Source organism: Gekko japonicus, unplaced genomic scaffold (assembly GCF_001447785.1).
Source record: "Gekko japonicus isolate JY-2015 unplaced genomic scaffold, Gekko_japonicus_V1.1 scaffold99, whole genome shotgun sequence".
NCBI lineage: Eukaryota > Metazoa > Chordata > Lepidosauria > Squamata > Gekkonidae > Gekko > Gekko japonicus.
Genome location: NW_015165833.1, coordinates 914,127 through 923,442, shown reverse-complemented (window position 1 = coordinate 923,442; position 9,316 = coordinate 914,127).

Genomic DNA, 9,316 nt, shown 5'->3' with positions numbered 1-9,316 from the left:
CCTCGGGAACAGCCGGCCGAGGCGGGAGGAGGCAAAGGAAGTTTTCGCGGGGGACCGCTTGGGGGGGGGGCGCTGGCGCCACAGATCTCTTTAATTATCGTCTCTCCGCCCCGCTGGCAGCGCCAAAAGCCACTGGGGGGTAGGGGAGCTGGAGTGAGAGCTGAAAGGGGCGCCCCGGGGCACCGCTGCCGGCCAGACGGGGGGGCGCTGCCGCCGTGTGGTTGGAGGCAGCTAAGAGGCTGGAGTAGGGAGTGATGCCTCGCAGAGGTGCCCCTCCCTCACCCGCCCCTCCCTCCGTGAGGGCTGACAGCGACTCCCTCCTCCCCGGGTGCTCCTCCCACTCCTAGTGCGGGGAACGCGCCAGGCTCCTGCTGGCTGCGCCGCTGCCTCCTTCCGCCATGCTGGCCAGGCGCCGGCGGCCGCCCCTGCCTCTCCTTCCACCCCTAAGGCTGGCTCGCGCTCTAGGCGAGTGCCTAGCTCGCCTAGCGGGTGAGCCGGCCCTGCTAGTTGGGCCGATCCTGCCTCTTGAACAAGCCGATTTGCACTTTACAGCTCTCCATCCTTCCTTTGCTGAGCCCAACTCAGCTAAATCCCATCTTTTTTCAGAGTGCCAGAAGCACTTGAGGCGGTTTCCATGCAAGAGGCTTCCCTCCTCTTCGCTCCTACTATTTACATGATCATTAATCATTGCTAATGCAGAACAGAAAGTTCAGGAGAGACATTTGTAATGCAAATGAGCATTCTAGTCAATGTGGGGCTCGTGTTTAAACTAACCGAAGCATGAAAGCCTGTGGAGTGAAAATGCCTTAGAAGTCCAAATCGCCCCCACCCCCTTTCCCCATACATGTTGATGTAAAAGCCTTGAGTGACAACCGCAAAGTAATCTTATTTGTGATTTCAAAAGAGGTTTCAATCTCTACCCCCACCCACCCCGCACACCCACAAGAATCAATGAGAAGAATCACTTTGGGTCAGATCCAGGAAGAAATGTAAACAAATGCCCCTAGTTATTGTTTGCTTCAAATTAATTTATTGGCGGGAGGGCTTTATTTTTCCTTCTTGCATTTCTGACAGGGGAAATGTTTTGGCCTGCACGTCTTTCCTCAGTCAAGCTTTGGACCCCCCACATAAACTCCAGCTGTGGGTTCTGACAGTCAAAATAATCCACTGTGGATGATACACAGTTCTTTGCTTCCCACGCAACAGATGCTCCATTTTGCCTCTTGCTCTGACTCCGATAATGGGTGCTGCTCAGACTTCAGAGACCGATGCTGACGCAAGGGATAACACTGCTACTCCAAGTGCCTGGACTGCTGTTCTGGTTCAGAGCAATCAGCTCTTCCATGTTATCTCCTACCCACCCCAGCCCCATTTCTAGACAGCTTGCACACAGACTTGCTACATCCTAGCTGCCATCTGATGGTCTGTTGACTAGTGTTTTGGCAGCAGGGTCAGCATTCTGGGGAAACAGAAGGCACGGTGCTCCTCTTGAGGAAATGCTGCTACACCCTACCTCGCTTCACACTTGTGGCACCAGAAACTGTAACTGTGCTTGGCAGAGCTGCTAATCCAGGGGTTTGACCAAAGCTGTCCATACCATTCCACATGTGACTGCACAAAAGCATTAGACCAGTACTCTGTTTGTTCCCAAGTCCTGCTCTGACCACAGCTACACAAGGAAGCATTATTTTGATAGAGCTAGGTACCTTGTCCCCAAAATCTCTTTCCTGGTTAGTCACTGTTCGTTTGTACCCCTTCTGTATATATACAGAGTCAGGAATGATTTAGGGAGGATCACGAAGTCTGGCTGCCTTGACCTGAACAGCCTAGGTTAGTCTGATCTTCTCAGATCTCAGAAGCTAAGTAGGGTTGGTACTGGTTAGAACATGAATGGGAGACCACTGTGGAAGTCCAGGGCCTTCACACAGAGGCAGACAACCCACCTCTGCTTCTCTCTTGCCTTGAAAACCCTACGGGGGGTCACCACAAGTCATCCATGACTTGACTGCGCTTCCCACCACCACCACAAAGTCTGATTAGGTTGGATTTCGCAAGCAAACCATGCCCCCAACTGCTAATTGTGTCTGACCTTAATCCTTGGGATTCCCAATTAATAATCCAACTGCTTTTAAAAAAAACCCTCTCCACTCCCCACCCTCTCAGGAATACTTTTTCTTCTCTTTTTTATTTTATTTTCTTGGGGGGGGGTATTTTGTGTGTGTGTGTGTATGCGCGCGTGCTTGTGAGCCTGGAAGTCATGGTGACTTCTGGCAACCCCAAATGGGGCTTGGACATTTCAGAGAGGTGGCTTACTATTGCCGGCCTCTGCATCCTGGCCAGTGTTCCCTCTAAGCTGAGTTAGTGTGAGCTAGCTCACAGTTTTTTAGCCTCCAGCTCACACATTTTGATCTTAGCTCAGGAAGGATGGCCTCAGAGCAAACTAATTTATGCAGGAGCCAAATCGCTCGCTCACAACTTGAATGCCTGCAGCTCACAAAGTGGAATTTTTGCTCACAAGTCTCCGCAGCTTAGAGGGAGCATTGAACCTGGCCCTGGCATTCCTTGGAAGTCGCCCTTCCAAGTACTTGCCAGGGTCAGCCCTGCTTAGCTTCTGAGAGCTGGTGAGATTGGGCTTGCCTGGGCTATCCAGGGCAGGGCAGGATTTTTTTTTTTCTTAAGTGCCACAGAGCTCAGTTGTACAACCCCACAATTTAGAGATCTCCAATGGATTCCCTAAATGGGCCAGGATCAGCATCTTAAAGCCCTGTCCCTTCACACCATCTTGAGAACCTCTCTGGGTGCTCTGCTCTGCTGCCAGATGCAGAAATTGGGGAGCACTGGAAAAAAATCTTCTATGAAATATTTTCTTTTTTGGAATGACGAAGATGCTTTTTTTAAAGCAAGGTTTAGTCACTTAGAATGTATCGCGTGAAGCTCTATATGTAAGACTGATAATTCCTGTGTATACTATAGACATATAAAATAAATTTCATAGCATATATTATCTAAATGTGACTGATTTTGCCCACAATTACTGTACTATAATGTGTATGATAATACACTATTGAAAACATTCAATGTTATACAAAGTTTGAGTCGAGTAGCACCTTTTAGATCAACAAAGTTTTATTCAAGGTATGAGCTCAGATGAAAATCTGAGAAAGTGTGCATGCACATGAAAGCTTATACCTTGAATAAAATTTTGTTGGTCTTAAAGATGCCACTGGACTCAAACTTTGTTCTATTGCTTCAGGTCAAAAAGGCTACCTGCCTGGATCTATCTTCAATGTTATACAGTTTAACTTGAAATTCAGATATGCTCCCCCTCCCCCAATAACGTGTGTTTTTATTTTCTACTTCCATATCTTCCTGACTCTCAGATGGGGAAAAGTAAGATAGGTGGGCTAATGCAGAACAGAGTACAACAGTTTTTCTCTCTTTGGTGCTGGGTATAGTCATGAAACGCCCCGACCTAGATGGCCCAGGGTAGCCCGATCTTGTCAGACCTCGGAAGCTAAGCAGGATCAGCCCTGGTTAGCATCTGGATAGGAGAGGATCAAGGAATACCAGCATTACTACGCAGAGCCAGGCAATGGCAAAGTACCTCTGAACATCTCTCACCATGAAAACCCTATGGGTCGCCATAAATCAGCTGAGACTTGATGGAGGGTAAATTAGACATGATTCCGCTTGTAGAAAACAGAGTAATTATACTTTTCTATTTCACAAATATGCTAAATAGTACAATTTTATACCCTGAGTTAGAAATGTTGAATCTTCTGCTGTTAAAGCATTAAAATAAGTTTACGCTTGATTCCGTTTCCCTCTCAAATTTCTGCCTCCTTCTAGAAGAAACTCTCCTCCCAACATGGCTTCACATTCCTAGAAATATCTATATCTCTATTTGCACTGCTTCTGAGTGGCTCTGCAGTGCTATTTTCTGTCCAGCCAAGCACCTCATAGGATTACACTGATGCAAATCAAAATGAGCAGCATCCTGAGAGGCAGCTTTGCACCTGCTTCACAGCGACATTCAGCCAGACAGCTGGCACGAGAGCCCCCATGGGCACCCACTCACAGGCTGCTTGGATTACAAAACCTTGCCAACAAGCCTCCATTAGATTCATATTTCTCCCCCTCCACTTTGATGCAGGCCCTGACCTGGACAGCCCGGGCTAGCCCCTATCTCGTCAGATCTCAGAAGCTAAGGAGGGTTGACCCTGGTTAATACCTGGATGGGAGACCACCAAGGAAGTCCAGGGGTGCTGCACAGCGGCAGGGAATGGCAAACCATCTCTGTTTGTCTCTTGCCTTGAAAACTCTACAAGGCTGACGTTAGTTGGCTGTGACTCGATGGCACTTTCCACCACTGTTTTCATTCAGAGAAAAACTCCATTTTTGGTAGCCACATTAGGCCAAAAAAAGGGGACTATGGTCCTTTCTGCATCAAAAAAAGCATCTAAACTCAGTCAGGCTCATGAAAGTGAAATCAGGCTGTCTCCAGGAGAAGCCATGCCTCACCCAACATCTGACCATCCAATCATTAATCAAGGCGTCTCCGTAATTAGCCCTTAACCACAAGGGCAACCTGCTACATTAACCTCTGCCAAGGAAAGAACCCCCTTCACATAATCATTTCCTAGCAAAAGGATCTTGCATCTTCAGACTAATGCAATTCAGAGTATTTTCACCAAAGCTGCCTCTTCTTCTGATCAAACCAAGACTGCCTCTCAGCACCCCACCCCAAATACACACCTGTTCTTTCTTACTTGGGGGAGGTACTCCAGGGGTCCTGAAACACCCCATTCTTCCTATTCATCCAATCCGTTGGAATACCTGAAGCCCTCCCTTGCCCCGACCCTCTTGCCAAGGCTGGAAAGAAAATAATGTTTCGTTTGTAACTCAAGCCTCTTGCCCCTAGAGCAAGTAGGTTGTGGGAGAGATGGGGTCCAAGACAGAAAGGGGCACTGACTTATAAATGATTTTTAACACTGGAGAGGTGCTCTAGAGGGGGGGGGGGGTTTCCCAAGTTGGTGCCCATGGGCACCCCTGTGCCTCCCAACACCTTTCCCGGGGCCCACCAAGTATTCTTAGAAAGTGGGTGGGGCCAGCTGGGGCTCCTGCCCAGTAGGGCTTCTGATTGACTGTGCAGAGTACAGACTGAGGCAGCACTGTTTCAGCAGCAGCTACCACCTTTGGGTTATTTTTATTCTCTCACTCCTTATTCTCAGTGTATTTTTTAATTACCTCTTTTCCGCATCCAGTTAGGTCTCCTCTGTGTGGTTGGTCCCATCTCCTATTTTGTGGTTGGCTCCATGTCCTGAAGCAGCCATTTCGTGGTTGCACCCACCACCCTGTGTTGGAATTCCTAAGGTGCTCACAGGCAAAAAGGTTGGGGTCCCCTGTTCTAAAGCTGAGTCTAGACTCTACAAAGCCACAGAACATGGAAAGCCAATGAGATCCATGGGTAACATGGTTTCCAAAAGACCACCTTACCTGGTGACTCATAAAGCCACTGTCCAAGTCCCCATCACTTGAAAAAAAAGTTACAAACATTATCATAACCATATTACACCTTTGTGTTATTGTCAGAGAGTGATAACTGTAAACATGCATCGGAAATGAGTACGTTATGCATAGCGGTATTTCCTGGGACATATTAGAAGTGTGAACAATGAGACCGTGCTTTTAATAGTGCTGTGAAGAATTGTTCCTCATTTGTAAGACAGACTTACACTTCTAAACACTTTTGCAAAAAAATTCACGATACTAATGATGCCAAATCATCTGACAGTTAACAGAAATGAAAGGGCTGACCGCCAATGTCAGGGAGGAGATCCCTGAACAGGAGTCACTGAGCAGAAGCAAGGGGGGGGGGGGAGCTAAAAAGAAATGACCAAGAAGATGAAGAGACAGTTTGTGTGCTTGATGGGGGGATCTGAAGAACAGTGTGGAGTTCCCCTTCCAACTCCCTAAATAGAACAGTAGCCCTGTTTTCATCTTACAATGAATGCATGCACATCTGTTTGTAAGAAAGACGCAATGTGTGTTCACTCTACAAATGAAAATAGGGACCAGTACCTGGATAAATGTGCACTTTCAATTGCACATTTAGCTGTACATGCATTGAATGTAGCATGAGCATTACTCAACACATGGATAAAGAAAAATCAAGTGTACTCTATACAAAGAATTATATGTACATTCACTGTAACTTGTGAACAGAGCTAGTGTGGGTTCTAGTGCTCCATCTCAAACACTGCAGCTGTCCACAAGGTTCACCCCATCCTCTGCCAGCAGTAGCTGCTGTTGCAGAGACCAGGGTTTACTCTAGACAAATACAAGGACTGACCTCATAATGTGCCAGGGCACAGATGTTTGGGATTCTCCCAAAAACATGGGCCATAATGGCAATGTTTGCACTGAAACAATCAAAACACCTGGACGGTGCAACATAGTGGGCACAGGATGGCACATCAGGGGTCTGTAGCACACATAAAGAAGATCACACTGCCATCTATGTCCCGGTTCCCAACTGTCTATATTTTGGAATTCTCAACCAACTGGACAGGAGCACTGAACATATGGGTTGCATGTCTAGGGACTGAAGAGAAAGTAGGTGGGAGAGGAGTCAAAGGTGGGGAGGGGCTGTGGCTCAGAAGAACAGCCTCTGCTTTGCATGCAGCAAGTCCTAGGTTTGACCCCCAGCATCTCCAGTTACCCGGCAATAGGTCACACCAAAGACCTCAAACTGAGACCCTAGAGAGGTGCTGCCAGGCTTGAGTAGACTATACTGACCTTGATGGACCGATGATCTGATTCAGTATAAGGCAGCTTCATGTGTCTTCAAGTGGTACTAATGACTCAGAGTTCGGTGCTTTGTGATCAATTGATTGACTGGCTTTTGTGACAGATGACATCAATATTAGATGAAGTTGACTCATGGAGGTGAACAAAGGAGAGAAGACTGAAGGACTAGGAGGAAGAAGCAAAGGAGGCAGAAGTGGAGGACAACACCCACTCCAAGTTGAGAAGATGGGGCTGTGAACAGGGTAGAAATGGTTTAAAAAAAGAAAGAATAGAGAAGACCAGTCCTGGTTTCCCCACCTACAATAAGTCAGCCATTTGCACCAAGGCACACATCAATGTAAACTCAATGGAACCAAGGTCCGGGGAGTCATGTATTAGATTAAAAGGGTAAGAAAGCACATCAAGAAAAGCAAGCCCCGTTATTAAATGTCCCTACAGCACCAGCCACCACTGAGGACGAATTCTTGCTCCTAATCAGATTGGAAATAATGCTTTCAAAAGCAGTGCCTATCTTTCTTCATCTGCCCTAAATGAAATTATTTAGTGCTTGACAATTACACAGTCAAGGGAGCCCTGGATTTACTGAAACATAAAGATGCCACCAACAATTTATTGGTAGGGGAGGGCCGTGGGAACAACAGGATTTTTTTTTAATCTCAAGCAGACTGTAAACTGTGTTTGAACCACCCAGCAGAAAATGCAAGCAGCCTGACAGCCCTGCAAGCCTCAGATTGTCAGCAGCAACTTTTGACACTGGTCTGGACCTCAGAAAGTCAAAGAGGTCACAAGGCTTGTGATCACATCAGGGCATGCAGGCAGTTTTCCCAGTTCCAGAGAAAGTTCAGAACTCATACTAAGTAACAGCTCCCTGAACCACTGGCTCCTAAGGAACAGGCTTCAGCCCTTTTGAAAGTACTTCGTCCACCAACGTCAGTATTGTCTGCTCAGTCTGGCAGCAGCTCTCCAAGGTCTCAGGCGGAGGTTTTTCACATCACCTACTAACCGATCCTTTTAACGGGAGATGCCAGGGGCTGAACCTTCCACATGCCAAGCAGATGCTCTACCACTCAGCCACAGCCCCCTCCCATGGTGCTACTATTCAGCACAGGGTCCGTGAACTATTTCTTCTCCAGGAAACATCTTACTACATGGACTGACTGCAAGGTCATGCACACCCTCGGATTGCTGTGTACCAACTGAGGGCTTCCATCTGCCAGGCAGGGGCTTGGATCCACTGGAATGAAGGAAAGGATTTCTGCCTGCAGAATGTGGTTCTTCCTCACCTCCTACTTCCCCCTGCAGTCCAAAATGCCTGGTGACCTTTCCACGTATGGAAGGACTCCCATGGCAGGATCACAACACAGAGGATAATCTGCAAAAGCCCACCGCCATCCCATACTCTGTGCTTCTCCTAGATGCCCAACAGTGGCATTCCCTTGGGAGCTGCCCTACACAGCACCGACAAGAGACTCTACACTTCCCTTAAGTGGCCTGTGTGGACTTGTGCAGACTTAGGGAAAGAACATAGGCCCTGCCAACCCCTTGAACCCTGCCCTTCCAACAGGTCACCCTTGTGTCCTGGCCTCTCCCACTGGGGACCCTCAGGACACTCTTGTGCATCAACTATTCTGAAATTCAAAGCACTAACAATTGAAGTTGGTGCCAACACAGGCTGTGAAACCACTGCTCTCTTTCAGGACTTCCTTCAACTGGCGCCTATGCCATATTTATTTATTTCGCTTATTTATTTTGCTTTCTCACCGAGACTCAAGGCAGATTACAGAATACAGAAAGAGGGGGAAATGTGATCCTACGGTACAGGCCATTAAACAAACAGCACGAGGAACAGGCGTGGTTTGCCATTGCCTTCCTCTGCAGAGCAGCCCAAGTATTTTTCTCTCCTGCCCAAGTACCAGCTCTGTTTAGCTTCCGAGCTCTGCTGTGTTTGGGCTAGTCTGGGCTAGCCAGGCTGCTGGCAATAAGACCATGACCCCAAAACTAGATGACCACGTAAAAACTGCCTTGTGGGATCAGACCAAGGTTTGTCAAGTTCAGAACCTTCTAGCTATGAGCAGTCAGATGCTTCTGGAAGCTCACAAGCAGGAAGGTCATGAAGGAAGCAGACCTCTCCCACTGGGGACAAAAAAAATCTCTAAGATTCTGAGGTACACTGCCCCTGAACATGGCAGCTTCATTAACCGCGGTGCTTAATAGTGGCTGATATGCCTGTCCACTGTGAATTCACCTAATTGTTTGAAAAGCTGTCTTAACCTTAAGCACATAATTACTTCACGGAGGGGATTAACAGTTCAATAAGTTATTCATTTCACTTCCCGCCGAGCCTTACACCAGGTTCCCAGGCGATGTTCCAGGGAGGCAGCATCTCAGACTGGACCTACCTAGCCTTCCTAGAAGTGTGCCCTGTTCCTTCAGGAGGGCCTCTGGAGCAATTATGCCCACTCATGAGCCCTGACTAGCCCAATCCTGTCAGAACGTAGAAGCTAAG